Source organism: Schistocerca serialis, chromosome 7, assembly GCF_023864345.2.
Source record: "Schistocerca serialis cubense isolate TAMUIC-IGC-003099 chromosome 7, iqSchSeri2.2, whole genome shotgun sequence".
Classification (NCBI taxonomy): domain Eukaryota; kingdom Metazoa; phylum Arthropoda; class Insecta; order Orthoptera; family Acrididae; genus Schistocerca; species Schistocerca serialis.
In genome coordinates, this window is record NC_064644.1 from 587614536 (window position 1) to 587628076 (window position 13541).

General features: G+C 51.5%; 1 protein-coding gene across 2 annotated transcripts in view; it reads left to right on the top strand.

Moving 5' to 3' along the window:
• The window catches only part of LOC126412154 (multidrug resistance protein homolog 49-like), a 454076-nt gene that overhangs the window by 37613 nt on the left and 402922 nt on the right, over positions 1–13541 (top strand). Inside the window, exon 1 of one of the 2 annotated variants that reach the window (XM_050081613.1) lies at positions 7783–8028. The exons of the other annotated variant lie outside the window; for it this stretch is intronic. The gene's annotated coding sequence lies outside the window, so the exon portion shown is untranslated. Of the gene's footprint in view, positions 1–7782; positions 8029–13541 lie in introns of those variants that run through there. 2 annotated transcript variants of the gene reach the window in all.

The window sequence follows — 13541 nt, forward strand, 5'->3', positions numbered from 1 at the left end:
CGCCAGACACCACACTTGCTAGGTGGTAGCCTTTAAATCGGCCGCTGTCCATTAGTATACGTCGGACCCGCGTGTCGCCACTATCAGTGATTGCAGACCGAGCGCCGCCACACGGCAGGTCTAGAGAGACGTCCTAGCACTCGCCCCAGTTGTACAGCCGACGTTGCTAGCGATGGTTCACTGACAAATTACGCTCTCATTTGCCGAGACGATAGTTAGCATAGCCTTCAGCTACGTCATTTGCTACGACCTAGCAAGCCGCCATTATCATTTGCTATTTATCTTGTGATGCATGTACCGTCAAGAACGATGTTCACCAATTATGGATTAAAGTTAAGTATTCCAGAAGCTACGTACCTTTTTTGCTAGTTTCAAGACCTTGTCCTGTTCCAGACCTTACGCCAGCCTGCGTGAGCTTAAACGCGTGCCTTTCGGCTTCCTGTCATAGTGGATTGGCTGTCTTGCCAGTCCACAACAAAGGTATCACAAATTTAGCATTGGAGGGCAGCGTGGAGGGTAAAAATCGTAGAGGGAGACCAAGAGATGAATACACTAAGCAGATTCAGAAGGATGTAGGTTGCAGTAAGTACTGGGAGATGAAGAAGCTTGCACAGGATAGAGTAGCATGCAGAGCTGCATCAAACCAGCCTCCGGACTGAAGACAACAACAACAACAACAATAACAACATTCTTACGAATATGATCGATTGAGATGGAATAGTGTGTAAGAAACTGAACTTGAGTTTGAGAGAAACACCATCCACATGAATGAAATCACCTCAGGTTTGCAGTGGGTGGCAGCGTCGCCTTGAATCGATGCTTCAACGAGCTTCTCTGTCGTCGTCTTAGTTGCCTGAAGATGACGAGTAGGAAACTCCTGGAAACCCCAAGACGACACTTCCAGTCGGCTTATATCACGAGAAGAACTTGTCCTATGCCAACCGCTTCCACTCAACGTGGTACTTGCACCCAACATTCTCAGTTATTAGCTGTCCTCCCTTGCAGTTTTTTTTTTTTTTTTTAGCCTCATATAGACTCCAAGTTCCCATCACGCCATTCCACAATTCGGTTCTCAGCACGAAGGCTGTATAATCGGGAAACTTAAGAAGACGTGTTTGCAATAAAGTGTAATTACTTCTAAGAGGCGAATATTGCAGGATACTTTTATAGGCAGCATCTTAGCAAGTGTGTTTATTTTCAACTTTTAATTTCTCTGCCAAAGCAATAATTTTTATAAGTTGATTAAATAAATATATTAGATAGTGCTAACACGATGAGCAAAACTACATAAAGACTTACAAATAGACATTTAACATAAAGTTTTGATGTTTTTATACCTTTCGATTTTAGAACATGTAATGTATCTTGAACTATAGTTCGCAATACAATCAAACACACGGAGCTATGCAGCGTAAAATTTATTAAACCAAACAAAAAAACTTCACATACATGTGTTAAACCAAACGTTGAAATAACTGTAGCGACTTGTCTGTGCAAGCGAGGATATTACATTTGGGGTAACATTTTTTATCGATATTTTAGATTCCTGGATTGGACACACAGGTCGTTGAAGTTGGTGCTATCCTGTAAGTCCATCAGCTAAAGTAGGAATTAATGTAGTACGTTAGCAGCCAAAAGCGAAAGGGATCTGCCAAATAAATCGAAATCCGTCTGTAGTCGTGCAATGTCTTGCAATCTCTTTGAGTACTCATAATGAAACATTCCAGTTACTGTAATATAGTCAACCACATCAGGCCCACAAAAGACTGCCTTGACTTATGGGAAATGTTCCATGTCACGAACCTGACGGTGATTTTTCCATGGGATTGCTTTACGATTTTTATTTAATAGCAGCAGTCTTGTTCGCCATATCTGTTACCTAATTATTCTCCTCTTACGTCAAGACACTTAATGAATTCAAATAGTTGGTGGTGTCGACCATAAAACATTTTGTTAGCCATATATTAACTGTTAACTCGGTTTTTCCCTTATGGCCACCGTCAGTTCATCCAGCGTTCCCTGTATTTCGTCAGAAGACATCATATAGTCTTCGTGGCTGGTGTTCTAATGACGTCCCAATATGTGCTTTTAAGGCGTATTAAGCACTTTGCATGGCCTGTAACCGATACGAAAAATAAGGCAATTCCCGTTCGGCATTGAACGATATGGCTTCTCCACTTTCCCTCTTTTGGAGAAGTATATAGACGTCATACACTGAAGCGCCAAAGAAATTGGTATGGGCATGCGTATTCAAATACAGAGGTATGTAAACAGGCAGACTAAGGCACTGCGATTTTTTTTTTTTTTTTTACTTTATTGTTATTTTAAAACCTGTACAATTCAGGTAGGCTGGCAGCGGCACACTACGCCGCTCTTCAGCCATAGCGTTTTACAAGAGTATAAAACATGGTGAATGACAAGGAACAAAGTGACGGGCAAAAGAGAGAGGTCACAGAGACATAAAAAAACACGGAGTCGTTCACATGTGACGATAACAACACTGAAAACACGTTGGCACGGCGCACAAAACACTGGTGAGTCCGACGGCACAAGTGAACGTAGGAGTGGGACGGCGGACACCAAAAACACTATATGACGTCACACACACGAAGCACAAAAGGCGACGATCTCCGGCGCGCGAATGTTCACTATACGTGTGCGAGTCCGGGGACCTGCCAAGAGAGGAGGAGGAGGAAGGGGAGTGGGAGAGCGAGAGGGGAGAGCAGAGATGCCCAGGGGCAGGGGAGATAGGGGGGAGGGAGGAAGGGGGAGAGGAAGCCAGGGGGAAGGGAGGGGACAGGGAGATGGAAAAAGAAGGGAAGAGAAGAGAAGGGAGGGAGGGTGCCGAAAGGAATGGGAAGTGGGGGGTGGGGCAGGGTCAAAGTTGATAGGAGGGGTAGATGGAGGGGACGAGGACATCATCAGGGAGAGGGAGCTGGCGGAAGCCACCTTGGGAGAGGGTATGGAGGGTGGAGAGATGGAGACCGGGTGGGACGTGCGAATACAGGCGCGGCAGCGGGCGGGGGTGGGAGAGGAGCGGGGAAACGAGCGGGTGAGGAGGATCAAGTTTAAGTGAGGTGTACAGGATCCGTATCCTTTCAAGGAAAAGGAGGAGGTGGGGGAAGGGGATGAGATCATACAGGATCCGCGTGGGGGAGGGGAGACTGATGCGATAGGCAAGTCGGAGAGCATGGCGTTCAAGGATTTGGAGGGATTTATAGAAGGTAGGGGGGGCGGAGATCCAGGCTGGATGGGCGTAACAAAGGATAGGGCGGATGAGGGATTTATAGGTGTGGAGGATTGTGGAGGGGTCCAGACCCCACGTGCGGCCGGAAAGGAGCTTGAGGAGACGGAGTCGGGAACGTGCCTTGGCTTGGATTGTAAGGAGATGGGGAGTCCAGGAGAGGCGACGGTCGAGGGTGACGCCAAGGTACTTAAGGGTGGGAGTGAGGGCGATAGGACGGTCATAGACGGTGAGACAGAAATCAAGGAGGCGGAAGGAAGGGGTGGTTTTGCCTACAATGATCGCCTGGGTTTTGGAGGGATTGACCTTGAGCAACCACTGGTTGCACCAAGCGGTGAACCGGTCAAGATGGGATTGGAGAAGGCGTTGGGAGCGTTGCAGGGTGGGGGCAAGGGCGAGGAAGGCGGTGTCATCGGCAAACTGGAGGAGGTGGACGGGGGGCGACGGCGGCGGCATGTCCGCCGTGTACAAAAGGTACAGAAGGGGGGAGAGGACGGAGCCTTGGGGCACACCGGCGGAGGGGAAAAAGGTGTAGGAATCGGTGTTATGGATGGTGACATACGAAGGACGGCGGGAGAGAAAGGAACCGATCAGACGGACGTAGTTAATGGGAAGGGCAAAGGTTTGGAGCTTGAAAAGGAGACCGGAATGCCAGACGCGGTCATAAGCGCGTTCGAGGTCAAGTGAGAGGAAGATGGCGGAGCGACGGGAATTAAGCTGTTCGGAAAGGAGATGAGTGAGGTGAAGGAGAAGATCGTCGGAAGAGAAGGATGGCCGAAAGCCACACTGGGTGACGGGAAGGAGGCGGTGCTGGCGGAGATGCTGGTGGATGCGGCGGGTGAGGTTAGATTCTAGGACCTTGCTGAAGACCGAGGTAAGGCTGATGGGACGGTAGGAGGAGACGGCGGACGGCGGTTTGCCAGGTTTAAGGAACATGAGGATACGGGAGGTTTTCCACAGGTCGGGGTAGTAACCGGTGGACAGGACTACATTGTAGAGCCTGGCCAGGGTGGAGAGGAAAGAGACAGGAGCTTCACGAAGGTGACGGTAGGTGGCACGATTGTGACCAGGAGCGGTGTTGCGTTTTGTGCGGAGTGTATCAATGAGATCCTGTGTAGTGATAGGGGCATTGAGTTCCGTGTGTGTAACGTTGTCCAAGTACTGGAAGCCAGGAGCGAGGGGAGGGGAAGAGGTGTCAGTTCGAACGCGGATATCTGGGAAGAGGGAGTAATCGAACTGGGGATCATCGGGGCCGGAAAATACATCGGAGAGGTAGGAGGCAAAGTGATTGGCCTTACTAAGGGAGTCAGGGAAAGGGTGATCATCATGGAGAAGAGGATAATAGGGGGAGGGTTTAGTTCCGGTAAGGCGACGGAAGGCCGACCAGAACTTGGACGAGTTGATTGGTAGGGTTGCATTTAAACGGGTGCATGTCTGTCGCCAGTCCCGGCGTTTCTTAGCCGCGAGCAAATTACGAACGTGTCGCTGGAGTTGCCGGTGGCGTCGTAGTGTGTCCGGGTCACGCGTGCGGAGGAAGGCACGGTAGAGACGACGGGATTCACGGAGGCGGAGAACGGCCTGTGGGGGTAAGGTAGGACGGTGGGGGTGGATGGCGACAGTAGGAACGTGGGCCTCCACGGCCTCAGACAAGGTCCGCTGGAGAAAGGAGGCGGCATGGGTGACATCGTCAGGGTGGTGGTAGGTGAGAGGGTGGCTATCGACCTGGGTGGAAAGGGTATCCCGGTAGGCATTCCAGTCGGCTCGGGAATAGTCGTGGACATACTTAGGGGGAGGGTCAGTACGAGGGTCGGGGCGAGGGCGACGACCGTCTGAAACGGTGAGGAGGACAGGGAGATGGTCGCTACCAATAGGCTCCAGGACATCCACCATGATGCGGCCAAGGAGGTTGGGGGAAGAGAGGAGAACATCAGGAGTGGAGTTGGATTCAGGGCGGGTATGCCGGGGGATGGGGACGAGGTCACCTTGAAGGGTGGAGAGGAACCGATGCCATCGCCGTAACTGGGCAGCGGAACGACTATGGATGTTGAGGTCGGCGGCGATCACGTAGGAGGAAAAGGTACGATCGACGTGGGAGAGGAAGTCGAAGGGAATAGGAGCGTTGGGGCGGACATAGATGGTGGCGCAGGTAACGGTAAGGCCGGGGAAGAAGAGACTAAGGATCAGGTGTTCGGTGGGGTCGGGAAGGAGAGGTTTGGAGCCGAACGGGGATCTGGCAGTGGTGACCAATGGCAACTCCGCCACGCGCAATCGGGAGGGGATTATCGGAGCGGTGGAGAAGGTAGGGCGAAGTGTGGACTGTGTGTTGGGGTTGCAGGAAGGTTTCATTGAGGAGGAAGGCATCCACGCGGTGGGTGGCAAGGGTGTGCAGGAACAGGTTTTTGTTGGTGGGAAGGGAGCGTATGTTGTTGAAAAGGATACGTTGCTGTCGCGCCATGACTGGGATTTAAACGAGGGTGTCAAGACGGGAGAAGGTGAAATGGGCCTGGTTGTTGGAGTAGGTGGCGTACATCTTGAGTTGGAAGATGGAACGGGCAGCAAGGGAGATCTGCTGGAGGGTGTGAGGGCGCTGAAAGGGATGAACATTCTGGAGGACGATGGTGAGGAACCTGATGATGTCCTCAGCGGTGGGTGGGGGACGAAGGGAATTGCCAGGAGGGGTGGGGGCGTCCAGAGGACGGACAGGTACGGTGAGTTCAGGAGTGGTTGGAGGGGGTCGGGCTTTACACTTTTGGGAGTAGGTGGGATGAGGGAGATTGCAGGTATTACAGGAGGGAGGGGATTGGAGGTTAGGGCACTGCCGGAGGAAGTGCGCCTGCCGACAATGCGGGCAGGTGGGGGCCTCGCGGCACTCAGCTGTGGGGTGCACATTATAGCGCAGACACCTCTGGCAGCGCAGGGATTGAGGAGGGGAACGGGAAGGGTCGACCTTGTACCGCTGGTGGAAGAGGAGGGCACCCTCCTTCAGGAGACGGTCAATGGAGGGGGAGTCCTCAGAGAAAACCCGCATAAGGCGGGTGGGGCCAGCCGAGTTGAAAATGCGGCGGACCGCCCGCACCTCCAGCGTGGGATGGGCCTGGAGCTCCACCAACACCTCCTCCTCCGTGATCGATGGACTGAGCCGCGTGATCACAGTGGTGAGGGTCGGCGGGTGACGCGGGGGTTGGGGTTGGCGGGTAGGAGATGGAGAAGGAGCAGGGGTAAGGGAGGCGTTGGGACCAAAACGGGTGATGGGGAGACGGGAGAGGATGTCAGTATGGAGGGTTGGGCTGGGGGAGGAGATGAGAACAGAATCTCGGCGAGGAGTGAGGAGGGAGATGGGGGCACCAGGACAATGCTGGCGAATGAAGAGGGTGAGGTTCCGGGCTTCAAGGAGAGAGGGATCAGGACGGGAGAGGAGGTAGCGGTAGGAGGAAGGGGGAGAGGAGGAGGATGAGGGGGCAGGGACAGGCGGGGAGACTTCCATGGCATCATTGGTGGGGGAAGGAGGACGAGGCGCAGCCTTTTTGGAAGCAGAGGAAGCAGGGGTGCCACCGGGGCGCTTGACGGCGGTGGAGGAGGTGTGGGGGATGGGAACAACGGGAATGTGGCGGGGAGGGGCAGGTCCCGGGGCCGGAGTCGGCGCCGGAGATGGTGACGGTGACGGTGAAGGCGACGATGACGATGACGGTGGCAGTGGCGGCAGTGATGGCGAAGGTGACGGGGAGATCTGGGCGTGGGCAGTGGCCCGACGGGCCACCACCCGAGCTGGAGCTGCAGTGACAGGCTGGGGGAGTGGGGGGAAGGGATCAGAACGAGAGGAGCGGGAGGAAGAAGCGGGAGAGGGGGCGACAAAGATAGAGGGTGAAGGGAGAGTGAGGAGAGGTGGAATGGAAGGAGGGAGGTGGGACTGGGCACACCAAGTTATAGTGGTGGAGGCGGCGGAAGGGGAGGTATAGACAATGGCGGTGGTGGTAGTAGTGACAGTGGTGGTGGGGGCGGACATGACGGGAGAGAGAAACAAGAACGAACAGAACGAAGAGGAGAGGACAGAAACCGGGGACAGACAAAGACGAAGACGGATGAAGACGAAGACGGCCGTAGACCAGGGTCAGGACGGCGCCGATGGTGGCGACCAGGCGGCACCGGATGGCGGCGGCGGCGGCGGCGGCGGCGGCGGCGGGCACCGGCGGCGGCGGCGGCGGCGGCGGCGGCGGCGGCGGCGAGCACCGGCGAGCACCGGCAGGCGGCGGCGGCGGCGGCGGCGGCGGTGGCGGCGGCGGCGGCGGCGAGCCCCGGCAGGCGGCGACCAGGCGGGGGCGGCGGCAAACAGACGACACGGCAGGGATCTTCCACGTCGAAGGCGCACCCTGAGAGTAGCCCAGGCAGTGAAACTCTTCGATGAAGAAGAGAGGGAATCCAACCCTCGAATGTCGGGCACTGCGATCGGCAACGCCTATATAAGACAAGTGTTAGCGTAGTTGTTGGTTCGGTTACTGCTGCTACAGTGGCAGGTTAGCAAGATTTAAGTGAGTTTGAACGTGGTGTTGTAGTCGGCGCACGAGTAATGTGACCAGTATCTCCGAGGTAGAGATGAAGTGGGGGTTTTCCCGTACGAACATTTCATGAGTGTGTCGTATAGCCTGATTTAAAGTAGTTGTCACTTGACGTTTGCGCTGCGAAGTTGCGGCGTTGTCACGTCAAGCACTGGCTGGAGGCAGCCGCCTCAGCGCATCGCTACCCCCGGCGATAGAAAGCCGTTTTAAAGCCTGTATCTTCTACAAAAAGTAAGTAAAACATTTCAAACCCACATATGATGTATATCTCTACAATGTCTCTCAATCTGTCAAATATCTATTCTTAATTTTAATTAGGACAAGAGTGACGTTAATTTGTCTGAAACCATTTAAATTATCGATTTCGCAAACAGCTTCTAACTTATCACGTCATTACTGAGAAACTATTGGTGTCACAGCAAAATATTTTTCCATTCATTACCAAAATATTGCACTCGGCAAAGAATCCTTAAAAGTTTTTGTAGTGCATTACGTTTCCTGTATATAAATTTCTGAAAACAGTGTTTTTAAGCCACCCTATCAGTACTGAACTCGAAACAAGTATGACGTTTAAAATCTCTATCACTTATAAATATTATGTAAATATTTTGAAATTTACGTACAGTATCGGTATCGGTGGTATCTATAAGCATATCAAATATCTTTTCTTAATTTTAATTAGGGCAATTGTTACATTAACTATTGAAGTGTGAGAAATTTTCACGTCCGGAAAAGTTTTCTTCTTTAGATTGTAAATCTCGAAAACTATTACACACATCGAATAACATCTTGGTGTATATACAAAATGAAATAGAATTAAAATTTAGTCTAACTTACCGTAAGGAGATGACGAGAGCTGGCCAAACAGTATTTCTTAGTCTCACAACAAGAATAAGAATTAATTGAAATAAATTCACAAACACAATATTTAATGGCAGTAAGTACACTACACACTAATCAGACAATGCGAAAACACCGCTTAATTCAGAGTCAGAGTCAGTGGAACTATCCGTCTCGCTGCTCGTATTGACAGACGTAATCAAGTCTTCCACACTTTGTTGTAAGATATCTTCATTGTTCCATGCGTCCTGTATCACTCCTTTCACGTGATGTACTACCTTCTGCTAGTCTTCCGATGTCACAATTTCAACTGCCTCTTTCAAAAGGCGTTCCACTTCGGTTAATGCGAATTTCTTATATTCTCCAGCAATATGCCGTTTAACTTGGGTCCAAATCATCTCTATTGCGTTGAAATAGCTATGGTAAGGAGGCAATTTGAGCACTTTATGCCCGTATTTTTTTGTTACTTCATCCACAATGTAAATCGGGTTCTTTGGCTTGTGTTGCGATACAAGTTCTAATAATTCTGCCCTTGTCAAATTCAAATTACTGTCGAACTGTACCTTATGCTTGAGTAACCAGCTAACAATGTCGTTTTTCCTCGTTGCCTTTGTGGGTGCTTTATCTTGTATTACTGAGTGATAAGGAGCGTTATCCGTAACAATGACAGAGTTTTTTTGTTAAGTTCTGGAGCACACAGTCTTCAAACCATTCACAAAAGTATTGTGGTTCATCTCTTCGTGGTAGTCGGAGGTCTTATTTGAACTGAATAGCAGCAGACAATTTTGAATGAAACCTTTGGAATTTCCGGCATGTGCTACAATTATCCTTTTTCCTCTGCCGATCGGAGCTGCCATACTACCGCTGATGGTAACGTCTGTCCAGCCTTTCTTTAAACTGTGTCTTGCATTCACCCACTTTTCATCAAGCCAAACGATATAGTCAAAATTTGTCCCCACTAATTCTCTAAGAAAGCGGCATCGACAGGCTGCAATATCTTGGCGTTCCGTTAGTAACTTTCTGCCAGAGATGGATTTATAGCGGAATCCTATCATTTTCACGACTCGTAACAAAGACGATTTACTACCCTGAAACAGGTCAACCGCTGTGAGGGTAGCATGTAGTTTTTTGAGTGTTGGATATTCCTTCCTCGAATAAAATGAGTATATTTGACGACGAATGGCATCTTCCAGAAAAGAGTTAAGTTTTGTGACCCTCTTCTCTAGTCGCCTCTTTTTCCCAGGTGTCTCCAATTTAGATGATTCACTTGAGCCTTCTTTCGTGAATTTCTCCTTGCAGATTCTTATTACTGATCGTTGGCTAACTTGCAGAGCAACTGCAGTTCGCTCCACCACCTTCTCCATAGGAACGATAGGCCCTCCTGCATCCCTCCCTCTCTCAAAATACTCCCTTAAGGAACACACGTATTCACGCGCCTGACTGCGTATAACGACGCCATGTCCGCCACTTTTTGGATGTTTAAGAGGAGTGTGCAGCCTCGGTCTCCCTCTCTTGCGACTGCTTTCATCAGACATCGTAAACACAAGACGCTACAAGTCACTCAAATCTCTCACCCGCACGTCTACAACGGCTCACTGATGACTGGCTGGCACAATGCCTTAATCAGCTCAGCAGAGCGAAGTGGCAACGCAGTGGCAGCCGACAGTGCCGGCTGCCATTGGTTTATTGGTGGCGGGAGCCCTACAGCCCGTTGCCTGTCAAGTGACAACTACCTGGCAGATTAAAACTGTGGGCCCGACCGAGACTCGAACTCGGGACCTTTGCCTTTCGCGGGCAAGTGCTCTACCATCTGAGCTACCGAAGCACGACTCACGCCCGGTCCTCACAGCTTTACTTCTGCCAGTATCTCGTCTCCTACATTCCAAACTTTACAGAAGCTCTCCTGCGAACCTTGCAGAACTAGCACTCCTGAAAGAAAGGATACTGCGGAGACATGGCTTAGCCATGTAACGTTTGGAAGGTAGGACACGAGATACTGGCAGAAGTAAAGCTGTGAGGACCGGGCGTGAGTCGTGCTTCGGTAGCTCAGATGATAGAGCACTTGCCTGCAAAAGGCAAAGGTCCCGAGTTCGAGTCTCGGTCGGGCACACAGTTTTAATCTGCCAGGAAGTTTCATATCAGCGCACACTCCGCTGCAGAGTGAAAATCTCATTCAAGTGGCTCTGAGCACTATGGGACTTAACATCTATGGTCATCAGTCCCCTAGAACGTAGAACTACTTAAACCTAACTAACCTAAGGACATCACACAACACGCAGTCATCACGAGGCAGAGAAACCCCTGACCCCGCCGGGAATCGAACCCGGGAACCTGGGCGTGGGAAGCGAGAACGCTACCGCATGACCACGAGCTGAGGACCTCATTCAAGTGACTACTAGTTTAAATAATAGTATAAGTATCATTAATCCAGTAAAACATCAAATCTCCGACATAGGTAGGGCCACTTACCAGAAGCCTGAATAACCACCTTTTACAGTGCGGACCATTTCGAGACGTGCAGAAAGTCACTGAGGTTCTGGACGGTATCGACTGGGATGTGCAGCCGTGCCTATTCCAGTGCCATTTCTCAGTTGAGGTTCCATGGCGCCAATAATCCTATCGAGGGGGTCACACAGATTCTCGATTCGGTTTAAATCCCCCCCAGGGGGTCCACAACTCTTTTGTGGATACATGTGTGGCGAGCACGGGGCCCCGAGCTATTGCAGCCTTCTTTCTCTCCCGGGCTGCATTTCCTTTCCCTTCCCCTCCTTTCCCCTCCATGCTCCTTTCCCCTCCATGCTCCTTTCCCCTCCATGCTCCTTTCCCCTCCATGCTCCTTTCCCCTCGCCCTCTCCTCTCCCTCTATTGGTGTCCTTGCTTATGTTGGCCCCCGCTATCCTCCTGGTTCTGTTGGTTTTACACTTTGGCTTTGTTGCGTAATCATCTCCTCCTTTTGGCATTCCTTGGTCCCCCTCTGGGGTTTGACCTCCATTACAAAATTTCTCCTCCGTAGGGTGAGCCATTTGGGGAAGAGCACCTTACCTAGTGTCTCCAACGTGCGCCCTCCTAGTACATTCCACCTTTTCTTTCACGTCGTTGTCTGATACTAGGGTGCATAGCCAGCACGGTAGCCAGCACATGTGGTGGGGTCGCTATGTACCCTTTTGGTTGAGCCCCCTGAACACACAGGGATCACACTTCTGATACCTGAGCTGTGACCTCCTCATGCATGCCTTGGAGTGGTTGCTCGTCATCCTGGAGCATCGGAACTCCCGCCAATGGCTGCCATGCCAGACAGCCCTTGCTGTGGCTGGGTGGCGCCCGTGAGGAGAGCCCCTGATCGGAGTGGGTGGTATCAGAGCGTACGCTATGCAGATGAAATACATACGGGTCCAAAACTCTGGCCATTCTTCTGCGGCCGTCTCTCTGCGTGGAACTGATTCCTCAAGTGCTGCTTCTCTTGTCAGTTCAGCCTTCCCTTCCATGGCTACCCCCTGGGAAGAGGGTCAGGCCCGTCGTCTAGGGGCCAAACCTTTCCCCCATTATCTAGTTTGCACTAGCACTGATGGAGATACTTTCACCAGTGTCAAACCTTTATTCTTTGTGGAACACATTGAAGACAAGTTTGGCGAAGTGGACTCCCTGAGCAAGATGCGGTCGGGTTCGTTGCTGATGAAAACTGCTTCAGCTGCCCAATCTGCGGCCCTTCGTGCCTGTACCCATCTTGGCACAATTCCTGTGTCCATTACCACCCACCAGTCTCTAAATATGGTACAAGGTGTGATTTTTCACAGGGACCTCATCCTTCAAACTGATGAGGAACTTCGGGACAATCTCGGACGGCGGGGTGTTCACTTTGTTCGGCGTGTTCAGAAGGGTCCTAAAGACAATCGTATTGATACTGGTGCCTTTATCCTGGCCTTTGAAGGGGATACCCTCCCTGAGAAAGTTAAGATTATGGTCTATCGATGTGATGTGAAGCCGTACATCCCACCTCCTATGAGGTGTTTTAAGTGCTTGCGTTTTGGACACGTCTTCCCGCTGTTCACAGGCCCCTCTCTGTGGTGACTGTAGACGTCCTCTCCATGAGGGGCGTCCCTGTGTTCCCCCTCCTGTATGTGTAAATTGTCATGGTAGTCATTCTCCAGGTTCACTAGATTGCCCAGTATATAAGAAGGAAAAAAGGATTCAAGAGTATAAGTCCATCGATCATTTAACCTACACAGAGGCCCGTAAGAAATATGCACGACTCCACCCTGTGTCCATGACATCTAGTTACGCCTTGGTTACATCTTCACCCCTTCCTCCCTCTTCCTTACCCCCATCCCGGACCCCTCTCCTCCCCCCCTCCCCTGCGGCTCCCACACCTTCTCCTATGGGCGCTGCTCCCCCTCCCCAGCCGGAGAAGTGTCCCACTCCTTCGGCGTCTGCCGGTCAAGGGCGCCTCTCCCGGGATGCCCCTTCCCGGCACCTTCCAGGCCAAAGGTCTGCTGCCGCGCGACGACCGCGAGAGCCGCGGTCTGTCGGCCCCTTAGGTCGCCCGGTACCTTTTTGTTCCTGATCTTGCTGTAGCTGGCGCCTTTATGCCACACAGCCCTCCTCGATCTCAGCCTGAAAAGAAGAACAAACATGAAAACATAAGTCCCGGGACAAAGAGCCTCTGGTGTCACCGGAGGTCCCTTCCCCGACTTCACAACCGGATTCTGACCTGTCGTTCATGGATGTCGCCCCCTCCTTGTCGGTGACGGGTGGGGACCCGGCGGTATGACTGGATTTAGCGTGTTCAGCCCCGATTTAAACCATCGTTCTGTGATTCTGCAGTGGAATTGTAATGGATACTATCGTCACCTTCCGGAATTGAAATCTCTTCTTTCGTCCTACTCTGCAGCTTGTGTGGTTCTCCA